This window comes from Rhinoderma darwinii, chromosome 13 (assembly GCF_050947455.1).
Source record: "Rhinoderma darwinii isolate aRhiDar2 chromosome 13, aRhiDar2.hap1, whole genome shotgun sequence".
Taxonomy (NCBI): domain Eukaryota; kingdom Metazoa; phylum Chordata; class Amphibia; order Anura; family Rhinodermatidae; genus Rhinoderma; species Rhinoderma darwinii.
The window spans coordinates 26,352,396-26,365,031 of NC_134699.1; the positions used below are offsets into that span (position 1 = coordinate 26,352,396).

The 12,636-nt window shown below is 43.0% G+C and overlaps 1 protein-coding gene across 3 annotated transcripts in view; it reads right to left on the reverse strand.

Annotated features, from left to right (window-relative positions):
* ACLY (ATP citrate lyase) overlaps positions 1–12,636 on the reverse strand; it is an 86,914-nt gene that overhangs the window by 38,650 nt on the left and 35,628 nt on the right. The window lies entirely within an intron of this gene.

A 12,636-nucleotide genomic window follows, 5' to 3' on the forward strand; every position in this document is an offset into this window, starting at 1 on the left:
TTGAAGCAAGAGAAAGCTTCTTGCATGTTGGAATTTGCGAGAACGCGGTCTGTTGTGACAGTACAGCGAAACTTTCAGAATAAATTTGGTAAATGTGCTCCGCATAGAAACTGCATTTCACGTTAGGTGAAGCAAATAGAAACCACTGGGTGTTTATGTCATGGGAAAAGCCTGGGCCGCCCAAAGACTTCGGAAGAGACAGCGATCAGGATTCGAGCCGTGTGGGAGCGTAGCCCCAGAAAGTCAAACAGGCTGACTTATATGGAAATACAGGGGCCACAAACCACGGTATGGCGTATGTTACGAAAATCTCTGCATTGTAAGTCATAGGGATGTCACGATACCAGAATTTGGACTTCAATACCGATACTTCGTTTAGTATTGCGATTTCGATACCAATTCGATACTTTGCCAACAGTAATAGAAGATCTTCCATTTTCTGATGGGAGGCGTGTGGTGTGATGATGAATTTAACCTCCACGTGCCTCACATTAATAGTAATTAACCCCATCATGTTTCTCAGTCATAATGGGTTAATGTGTAAGGTACATGATGGGGTTAAATTCATCACACCTCGTGCCTCACAATAAGTGACAGAAAGCAGTTTTTATTTTATTTTTTGACAGCGTACACATCATTTTTTTATTTAACATTACTTTATTTTTTAAACTTTAATGTACTGGCATATATCTAAATGACAGTACATTAGCCTGTGTACAGATAGTACACAGGCAGTTGTTAGGACATACCTCAGTATGCCCTAACAACAGGAAATATGGTACGACAGCCCTGGGGTCCTCCAATGGACCCTGGGCTGTCTGCCCATATATGGTATGTCCCTCAATCGCGTCACAGGAATTCCCTGTGATGTGATCCAAGGGGCATCCCCCCTTCTCATTTTCTCCTGAATGCTGCAGTCCGCTGTGATCTCAGAAATCAAGAGAATAGCTGCAGAGATGAGAGGTTTCTCTGATCTCCGCCGTTATAGAGCGGGGCTGCGGTTGTGTAATACAGACATTGCCCCGCTCCTGACAGTAAGTGCGCGCGTGGTCAGCATGAGGAGATGCGGCCGGCGCTGCACTAATGAGCGGCGGTTCAGGCACTGAAGACAGAACATGGGGGTGTTTTGCAGTGCGTCCGCCATGTTCTGTTTTCAGTGCCGCCGCTCATTAGAGCAGCGCTGGCCGCATCGCATCATCCTGACCCCGCACACTTGTTATCAGGACTCAGGAGCGCGGCAATGGCTGTATTACACAGCCGCAGCTCCGCTTTCATACATTCATGTGTTACTATACTTAGCTGTGCAACCGCACAGCTAAGTATCGAAATACATGAAATAACGGTATCGAACCGTTTGGGGATGCAGAGTATCGAAGTTTCGATGCATCGTGCATCCCTAGTAAGTCATATAGATTACATCTTCTTTAGGAGCTGAAACCAGACCACAATCCGAAACGCCGTGACTCTTGAATTGACTTGCAGGTCCAATTGGAAGAGGACGAATTCGCCGACAGGCTGGTGTTCAGCGATGAGGCTACATTTCACCGTAGTGGGAAGGTCAATCACCACAACGTTAGAATTTGGGGCTCAGAAAAACCAAGTCCGCTTATCGAGCACATGAGTGACGCCCCAGAAGTCAACGTGTTCTGTGCAACGAGCAGGCGCAAAGTCTACGGTCCCTTCTTTTTGGTGGGGATACGGTCACTGGCCACTCCTACCTGGACATGTTAAAGGAACGGCTCTACATTTGGTAGATCTTTCTCTATCAGCAGGATGGTGCACCTCCACATTTCTTTTTGGATGTTCGCCAATACCTGAAAAACTCTACCGAAAGGTTGGATAGGCCGCACCGAAAACATGGATACACAAACGTTGCGCTGGCCGCGACGATTGCCAGATCCAACACCGTGAGACTCCTTTCCGTGGGGCTACATCAAGTACTCAGTATATCTGCCCTCCCCAGCCATAGGAGCTGAACGACCTGAGACAACACATCACTGTAACAGTGGAGTCCATATCCGAGGATATGCTGGCACGCGTCTGGACAGAACCGGACTACCGTCCAGACATTTGCCGTGTCACCAATAGAAAACACTATAAACATTTGTAGTGTTCAGATAAAAAGATAGTGTGCCTTTTCAGGTTAATAAATTTGTGTTATATTCTCTCGGCTATGGATACCGAGGCTATAATTTTGCACAAAACCACAAAAAAAAGGCCATACTCACTAGGTAGGTGGGTGGGTGAAAACCCGTTCCCATCAGGACGCAGACGGGTCAAAGAATGCTGCAGAAGGTGTGTGCATTAAATAGTGATAGCCCCTCCCACTAGTCTTGAGGGGAGTGGCGGACTAAGTGCTCAAAGGTGTGTGATAAATGTGTGTCAGTGTAGTGCTAGGGTGTGAATGGATGGTAAAAAATAAATATGTATGTATGAAAGTGTCAGAACTGTGTAATAATGTAATAAAAATAAATAAATAAATGTGATGAATAGGGGTCAGTGCTGTGAATAGTACATGGGGTGTCAGTACTATGTGTAATACGTGGAGGGATAATGTGCTGGTCGTCAGGCATGGCGTATCTTGCCGAATAACAGCCTATTTGTAACGCCGCTAGTGTTAGCTAAAGCGGGCTGCTCTGCATTCCAAACCAAACGCCAGCACATCATGCCCTCCCAGCATATAAGACCCGGCTGCGTCCTGAAAAAAAGTGTAGTATACGTAGTAAGAAATATCCATGAAACATGGGGTATTAGTTGTTATTTTGGCCAGAATACGCAAAGCTCGCAACCCAACGTCAAGGGTCCCCAGTGCCTTGCGAGTCCCTAACCAGAACTTTTCGTTCCTAATTTAAAAACACAAACAGAAAAAATGGGACATAAATATCAAAACCACAAAAAAAAGGCCATACTCACTAGGTAGGTGGGTGGGTGAAAACCCGTTCCCATCAGGACGCAGACGGGTCAAAGAATGCTGCAGAAGGTGTGTGCATTAAATAGTGATAGCCCCTCCCACTAGTCTTGAGGGGAGTGGCGGACTAAGTGCTCAAAGGTGTGTGATAAATGTGTGTCAGTGTAGTGCTAGGGTGTGAATGGATGGTAAAAAATAAATATGTATGTATGAAAGTGTCAGAACTGTGTAATAATGTAATAAAAATAAATAAATAAATGTGATGAATAGGGGTCAGTGCTGTGAATAGTACATGGGGTGTCAGTACTATGTGTAATACGTGGAGGGATAATGTGCTGGTCGTCAGGCATGGCGTATCTTGCCGAATAACAGCCTATTTGTAACGCCGCTAGTGTTAGCTAAAGCGGGCTGCTCTGCATTCCAAACCAAACGCCAGCACATCATGCCCTCCCAGCATATAAGACCCGGCTGCGTCCTGAAAAAAAGTGTAGTATACGTAGTAAGAAATATCCATGAAACATGGGGTATTAGTTGTTATTTTGGCCAGAATACGCAAAGCTCGCAACCCAACGTCAAGGGTCCCCAGTGCCTTGCGAGTCCCTAACCAGAACTTTTCGCTCCTAATTTAAAAACACAAACAGAAAAAATGGGACATAAATATCAAAACCACAAAAAAAAGGCCATACTCACTAGGTAGGTGGGTGGGTGAAAACCCGTTCCCATCAGGACGCAGACGGGTCAAAGAATGCTGCAGAAGGTGTGTGCATTAAATAGTGATAGCCCCTCCCACTAGTCTTGAGGGGAGTGGCGGACTAAGTGCTCAAAGGTGTGTGATAAATGTGTGTCAGTGTAGTGCTAGGGTGTGAATGGATGGTAAAAAATAAATATGTATGTATGAAAGTGTCAGAACTGTGTAATAATGTAATAAAAATAAATAAATAAATGTGATGAATAGGGGTCAGTGCTGTGAATAGTACATGGGGTGTCAGTACTATGTGTAATACGTGGAGGGATAATGTGCTGGTCGTCAGGCACTTTCATACATACATATTTATTTTTTACCATCCATTCACACCCTAGCACTACACTGACACACATTTATCACACACCTTTGAGCACTTAGTCCGCCACTCCCCTCAAGACTAGTGGGAGGGGCTATCACTATTTAATGCACACACCTTCTGCAGCATTCTTTGACCCGTCTGCGTCCTGATGGGAACGGGTTTTCACCCACCCACCCACCCACCCACCTACCCACCCACCTACCTAGTGAGTATGGCCTTTTTTTTGTGGTTTTGATATTTATGTCCCATTTTTTCTGTTTGTGTTTTTAAATTAGGAACGAAAAGTTCTGGTTAGGGACTCGCAAGGCACTGGGGACCCTTGACGTTGGGTTGCGAGCTTTGCGTATTCTGGCCAAAATAACAACTAATACCCCATGTTTCATGGATATTTCTTACTACGTATACTACACTTTTTTTCAGGACGCAGCCGGGTCTTATATGCTGGGAGGGCATGATGTGCTGGCGTTTGGTTTGGAATGCAGAGCAGCCCGCTTTAGCTAACACTAGCGGCGTTACAAATAGGCTGTTATTCGGCAAGATACGCCATGCCTGACGACCAGCACATTATCCCTCCACGTATTACACATAGTACTGACACCCCATGTACTATTCACAGCACTGACCCCTATTCATCACATTTATTTATTTTTATTACATTACACAGTTCTGACACTTTCATACATACATATTTATTTTTTACCATCCATTCACACCCTAGCACTACACTGACACACATTTATCACACACCTTTGAGCACTTAGTCCGCCACTCCCCTCAAGACTAGTGGGAGGGGCTATCACTATTTAATGCACACACCTTCTGCAGCATTCTTTGACCCGTCTGCGTCCTGATGGGAACGGGTTTTCACCCACCCACCTACCTAGTGAGTATGGCCTTTTTTTTGTGGTTTTGATATTTATGTCCCATTTTTTCTGTTTGTGTTTTTAAATTAGGAACGAAAAGTTCTGGTTAGGGACTCGCAAGGCACTGGGGACCCTTGACGTTGGGTTGCGAGCTTTGCGTATTCTGGCCAAAATAACAACTAATACCCCATGTTTCATGGATATTTCTTACTACGTATACTACACTTTTTTTCAGGACGCAGCCGGGTCTTATATGCTGGGAGGGCATGATGTGCTGGCGTTTGGTTTGGAATGCAGAGCAGCCCGCTTTAGCTAACACTAGCGGCGTTACAAATAGGCTGTTATTCGGCAAGATACGCCATGCCTGACGACCAGCACATTATCCCTCCACGTATTACACATAGTACTGACACCCCATGTACTATTCACAGCACTGACCCCTATTCATCACATTTATTTATTTATTTTTATTACATTATTACACAGTTCTGACACTTTCATACATACATATTTATTTTTTACCATCCATTCACACCCTAGCACTACACTGACACACATTTATCACACACCTTTGAGCACTTAGTCCGCCACTCCCCTCAAGACTAGTGGGAGGGGCTATCACTATTTAATGCACACACCTTCTGCAGCATTCTTTGACCCGTCTGCGTCCTGATGGGAACGGGTTTTCACCCACCCACCTACCTAGTGAGTATGGCCTTTTTTTTGTGGTTTTGATATTTATGTCCCATTTTTTCTGTTTGTGTTTATAATTTTGCACACACACACACATATATATATATATATATATATATATATATATATAAATAAAAAGGTCTGTAATAGCAGCCACATGCATTGCCAAATAGCAAGCCGGATCAGTGGTTTCCATAACTCCATAGAAATGAATGGAGTTGGGTATACCCCTTTAATGTCCCTGCACAACTCAGGTATTCTCTTAAGGCCTTATTCACACGAACGTGTTCTATGTCCGTGATACACGTGTGATTTTCACGCGCGTCGCACGGACCTATGTTAGTGAATGGGGCCGTTCAGACTCAGTGATTTTCACGCAGCGTATGTGCGCTGCGTGAAACTCACGACATGTCCTATATTTGCCCGTGTTTCGCGCAGCACGCACCCACTGAAGGCAATGGGTGCGTGCAAATCACACAAGGCACACGGAAGCTCTTCCGGGTGCCGCGCGTGATGCGCGCTACAGTAGCAAAATAAAATTAATGAAAACAGAAAAGCACATCCTGCTTTTGTTTATAAACATAAAAATAGTGTCATAATGATGCCGGCTGCGCGAAAATCACGCAGCCACGCACCGTATGCCACACGGACCTTTTGCAAAACGGACACGTCCATGTGAATAAGGCCTTATAGTGTTGTTTGAATCCCTGTCGTCCACCGCCCCTCAGGCCCTGCACTAGGCATCATGTTTTGCAGATAGCGTTCCTTTAAGATATCCATAGTTATAAAGCACAACATCCTACGGTAACATATACTGAAGTGTATACATTTAAAACCTTCTCTCCCCCTCCCCACAATAAATACTTGCAACTCAGTGGATTAAATTTGTGGCAGCTTCAGAACTGAACAGAGCCGGCTTGTTCTTGGGCAGTAAATCAGTCTGTAGTAACAGTGACTTCACGATACAGTCAGCAGTCTGGAAAACATTATGATCCCAGCCGAGAAATTAATAGGATTTGCATCCGATATGAGCAATTAAGTGAACGCCCCAGCAGCAAAAAAAAAAATTTTAAGGCTGGGTTCACACACAGTTTTTTGCAGGCAGAATTCAGTTTGGAATTTTGAGGCAGATTTTGCTCTGCCTGCACGCTGAATTTTGCGTTGTTTTTCGCCTCCGGCCATTGAGCGCCGCGGGCAAAAAACGCTGCGAAATATGCTTGCTCTGCCTCCCACTGATGTCAATGGGAGCTCAGAGACGTAAACGCCCGAAGATAGGGCATGTGGCTTCTTTTTCCCACGAGCCGTTATTTCCGCTCGCGAGGGGAAAAAAACGCCTCCGTCTCCCATTGAAAACAATGGGAGGCATTTTCGGATGCTTTTTGGCACGTTTTCCAACGTGGTTTCCACGTCAAAAAAAACTCAGTGTGAACTGACCCCAAGGATGGGACTACTTTGCATACAACTTCCATGTAGATGCCTTATAACGTGGTCCCTCTCACCCTTATTTCATGTCGGTTTCCATAGTCAGGGATATTTTGCAGCAATTACATATAACCTTTCTATTACTCTATGCTTAAAAAAAGTCATTGTAAATGCCCAGCTAAAAGTCAGAAAATGTATACATAGAATGTATACAGTATGCTGAAAAATAAAAAAAAAGTCGAGTCTATTGACAGCTACAGATGAATTCATTTTCCTGGTTAATATTAAACTCATCATTGTTTGCGGGGTCAGCTAGAATATTTGGTTTGAGTAAAAGATCAGTAATTTCTAACCGAATGACTTTTCCTTTCTATACAACAGAGCTAAAGTAAATACAGTGACTGTCCAGTCAGTGACCTGCAGCAGAAGAGCCAGCGTCGCTGTCATTTAAAAGCCATTATCTTTGCATACACCATTGTTCTATGAAAAAAAAACTTCAATGAGTGGAGAAAGATTACAGAGACTACACCCCCCCCCATACCCGGACATTGAACAATTACAGACAGTGCAGAAACTGGGGGTATTCTGGCTGTAACAAGTTATCACCTATCCACTGGATAGATCAGTTGACTGCTGGGACCCCCACCGATTGCGAAACCAGATGTCCCATGTCGCCTGTTCCTCCCAGCAGCAAGACCTCTTGCCAGGAGGAGTTGAATGTGGAGAGGAGTCGGGCAGGCGACCTGCCGCTCTATTAAAAGTCTATAGCAGTGATGGAAACTGCTGAGCACAGTGCGTTATGAAGCACCCCCTCAGGCTCAGCGCTTGTAATAAGCAAATCAAAGTCTATATGTTGTTATGTTTTGCCCGGAGTGTTCCCTTAACCCCTTCCACACGGCCCACTGTCTTTTGACGACAGGCAGTACAGGTCTGACGTCTACAGCGACATTGTTTGGTGTCGAGGTAGAAAAGTCTTATGAGCGCTCATTCTCTAAGCAGCAGCGGTTACTAGTAGCGCCTGTACTTATAGAAGCCTGTTGCATACAGCTGGAAGCGGAGGAAATGACAATCAAAGCGGACTCTCCTCTTTGATCGCAGTGATGCGATCTGAGACTAGGGGGCAACGCTCTACAGTCAGCCCTGGGGGCCTAGAAAAGACCCCAGGACTTTCTGTTCATTATGACGGCTGTTAGGGCACACTATGTGTATGCGAATACATTCGGTGTATAAAATAAAAGTTGTTATAAACTTATACCTTAATCAGATAAAAAAAATAAAAAACAACGACAACAACGAAATGTCTACAAAAAATGTTTAGCATAAAATATACATGACATGAAAAGATAAAAAACAAATAGAAAAATCAACACGACCAGAATAACCTGAAGAATTAACTTAACAGGTGAAGAGTGAACAGTATAAAAACACAAACCTCACTTTTTTTTTTTTATATACATGCCGCAAAAAATAAAACTTCATAAATTACACAGTAATTTATTAATACCCCCCAAATCATTACATTTATTTATTGCTGCAATATCTTATGTTTATGTCATTTTAACGTCTAAAACAGGAACTGCAGAGGTTAAATCATCGTCTTTACACCAGGTCTAGCAAAAACAGTCACACCCCTCCCTCCCACCCACAATTATTGATGACAATCCGGTCTATGATAGGTGGGGAGCATGGCAAGGCTACGGGTGATTTACCCAAGATCAAGTGAAGACAGGAGTGAGACATCAAAAGTGACACAGGAAACCTTTCTGTACCCGCTGAATCACTGATGGGAGACAAGATTGACAGGATCAGGGAGGTCAAAACTGACGTCAATAGTGCGGGCACAAACAATCGTGTCTGGAATTTATTGACTAGAATTTGGTACAACCCACTGTTAGCTGCAGCTACAGTCAGCAATATACAACGCAATGTGATTGTACAACCAGTGTACCCCATTAGGATTGAATGGCACAGTAATCCCCCCCCCCCATTATGCTCAAGAAAGAGTATGTTGACCTTTATATCATCTACACAAAAAAATACTTTGAATCTACATTAAGCGAGTTGAGTAACTGCTATTGTATTACCGATCTTACACGGATCCAGAATTACAGCCTATATTATACTTCAGAGCTGCATTCACAATGGTACCAAAATTAATCAAGACATCCTAATAGATTTGTCGCAAATTGCTAGGCATTTAATGACACTTGCCCCCATAATGCCACCTCAAACATGTACACCAATGATTAGGGCCAGAAAAGTGCCACAAATAATACATTTGGTCCATTTTAGGACTTCATTTTGGCCACTCCCATTTTTCTATACACTTTTTAAATTGCAGAAGTAGGTGAAAAATAAAAGAAGTAGGGGGGGGGGGTTCAAAACCATGTAAATTATTTGGACGCATGTTGCTTAGTAAATCTACCCCAATATTTGCTATATTGTGTAGTAGGCATCATCCTCCCTTCCCAAAATAAAGCCACATAAAAAAAATTAAAAGAAAAATCCTCAATGCCCAGGTCTCCAAGGAAAAGTTGAAAATATTGTGTCCTGTACAATGAGTCAATAAAACCGATTGGACAGTTGCCAAAAAGTCTCTGAATTTTATAAGCTTCTAGTAGTGTCACCCTGATCCATGATTAACCCTTTCACTGCATCAAAACATTTTCAAACTTCTGACACACACACATAAAACCAGAATGATGAAATAAAAACCATATACCCCCATGCCCATATATTTTATGAAATTAGACACCCTATACATCGTAAATTAATCCAACAAGCACTATACACTCATGGGCGCCTTCATGCAATTTTCTTTAAATTGAAACATTATGTAAAAAAAATAAAAAAGAAGTCATGTTTGTGGCTAAAAGTCTGATCCCAAAAAAAGCCCACCCCCATAAACGTAACTATCCGAGAGTATTTATTCCTTTTCATTTAGGGTATGTTCACACGCAAACGTAATATACGTCTGAAATTACGGAGCCGTTTTCAGGCGAAAACAGCTCCTGAATTTCAGACGTTTTTGCAAGTGCACGCGTTTTTCGCGGCGTCCATTACGGATGTAATTGGAGCGTTTTTTCAATGGAGTCAATGAAAAACGGCTCCAATTACGTCCCAAGAAGTGACATGCACTTCTTTGAGGCGGCACCAGATCTGTCACCATTCAAATCAATGGTGATGAAAACGGTTTCTGTTTGTGTCAGACAGGGCTCCGTTCCGAAGGAATGGAACCCCGACACAGATGTGAACGAAGCCTTACTGTAAATTTTTAGAATACTTGTCGCGAGTATGATAAATTACCTCTTTTTTTTGCAATACTGTACTATTGCATATTATTGGCCTGGAATAGGGTTACTCCACCTCACTGCGATGCGTGGTTGGTGGGAGGAGAACACCTTGCGGAGGCAGCTCACAACTAGTGTTTCCACCTGCTGCATTTACTCCTACGATGAGTCAAATTTTAACTCTTCTCATGTGTATACGAACGAAGCGGTGTCTCACATGCAGAGATTGCCTGAGTGGTGAAGTATATTTGTATATGTTAAGGCGTCTATCACAGCCTATGTGTAACGCATACGTTGGAGCTTTTCCCGGCATATACGTTAAACATAGGCCAAACACGTGACGCGCACAGAGTCTACCGTCAGACATTAATTTGGTCCACAGCTGAGCAGAAACACCCACGATACAGGCTGGAAATCTGTGCCCATGTTTGCAGGACAAGTGTCTAGAAGCCATCATGGAAGCTGGAGATCACAGACGAGCCGTTGGACAGGAATACAGAAAAGGTTATGAACATACATTATTAAAAAGTAAAAATTATTAATAAAAAGAAATTACAAACTTTGTAGTTTCTTTTTATTAAAAATAATTTTTACTTTTTAAGATACAGCTGCTTTGTATCCTGTATACAGAGCAGTTGCATCTTGCGCTGAAACCTGTATCCGTCAGGTCAGCGGCACTGACAGGTTCAGTTATCAGCGGGTCCTCTGTTGTGTTTCTGACACGCAGGATCCACCTGTTATCGATCACATCTAAGTTCATAACTTAGACGTGATGGGTAACAGCTCGATCCTGCGTGTTTCAGCGCTAGATACAGCTGCTCTATATACAGGATATAAAGCAGCTGTATCTCAAAGTAAAACAAATTTTTAATAAAGATGAAAAAAAAAAAAAAGACAAACTTACACCAAACACACATTTAAATAAAAAAATTATATATATATATATATATATATATATATATACACACACACATACATATACACACACACACGCCAAAAAATATATATATTGGTCAGGTTTAGAAAAACTCAAACTCGATTAGGGAATTCTGGGTTAATATAGGAGAGTCTCTATCCAGGACACTCATCAAGAGCACCTATGGCTCTGGGGGACCCAGCAACTCCATACATGTCACAGTCAGCCCGATGACCTCAATTGGAGCCATATAATGCCTCATGTCCACTGCAGTGGTGCTGCTGCGGAGCTCCCACACAAATGACAGCTCATCACGGGGAGGTCCTAGAAGCTGTATACTCTGTGATTAGCTTGACGTAAGGGGTCTCTTCTAGCAGAAAGTAATTGCCCATATGGACTACTCCTTTAACAGAAGTTTATGTCAGCCATGCTACTAGGATAATAGGTGGCTAAAAGATGTTCCTTCCTGACTACCTTTTGTGGCTGCACAGCTCAAGCCTGTTGACCAAGTACAGGATGTAGATATGTACATCATACTGAAGGTAATTGCCCAATTCTAGTATGTATTTATGTCCATTCAGGTGACAGAAGAGGACAGACAAAATCCTGTAGACATTGATCGGACAGGTCATAAAATGCTGATCGAAGGGTCGGGCCAGAGCACGCAGGTTTTATTCCCGGCTGCAAGTGAAGAGCAAGTAGTGGCCCAATACTAGCCATAATTCACCAGTGGCTAGAACTGAAACCAGCCAGTCTCAGGATCGTTTGTTTTGTTTAGCAGAAACAGCACCACATACGTCCATGGGCTGAGTCTGGTATTGGAGTTCATCCCATTCAAGTGACTGGAGCTGAAGTGCCATACCCGTCCTTAGCCCATGGACAGATGTAGCATGTTTTTTGGGGGAGAAAAAAAAAATGTATCTTTTCTAATCCTGTACAACCACTGCTAGGTTACAGCTGAGAAATTGACTATCAGTAGCGGACTTTTTTTTCATACAAACAGGGGGAGGGAATGGAGACCCCAAAAGCATTATGGTCTAAAGTTCAAGGACTATGAAGATTGCATTGCAAGTTGCTCCCCCCAATACTACCTGAAATAAAAATTTAAAAGGCAGTTTGGTGTACACTTAAACAAGCATTTTTTAATGTTGCTCTATGTTGACATGCGATTGATTGAAGTTACAGGCTACAAGCCTAAGGCACTGTTCACACAGTTTTTTAATGCGTTTTTTGCCATGGAAATCGTGGCAAATACCGCAGCAAAAACACGGCCGAAATTTCCTCCTATTGATTTCAATGGGAGATAGAGGAGTTTTTTTTCCCCACCAGCAGAATTCCCTATCTTTGGCCGTTTTCCACCTCAAAAACTCCATTGAAAATCAATGGGAGACGTAAAAAATGCAGCAAACGGCCATGGCGTTTTATGGCAAAAAACGCTTGGGGTTTTTTCTTTTGCCTGTTGAAGAAAGACGCAAAAAAA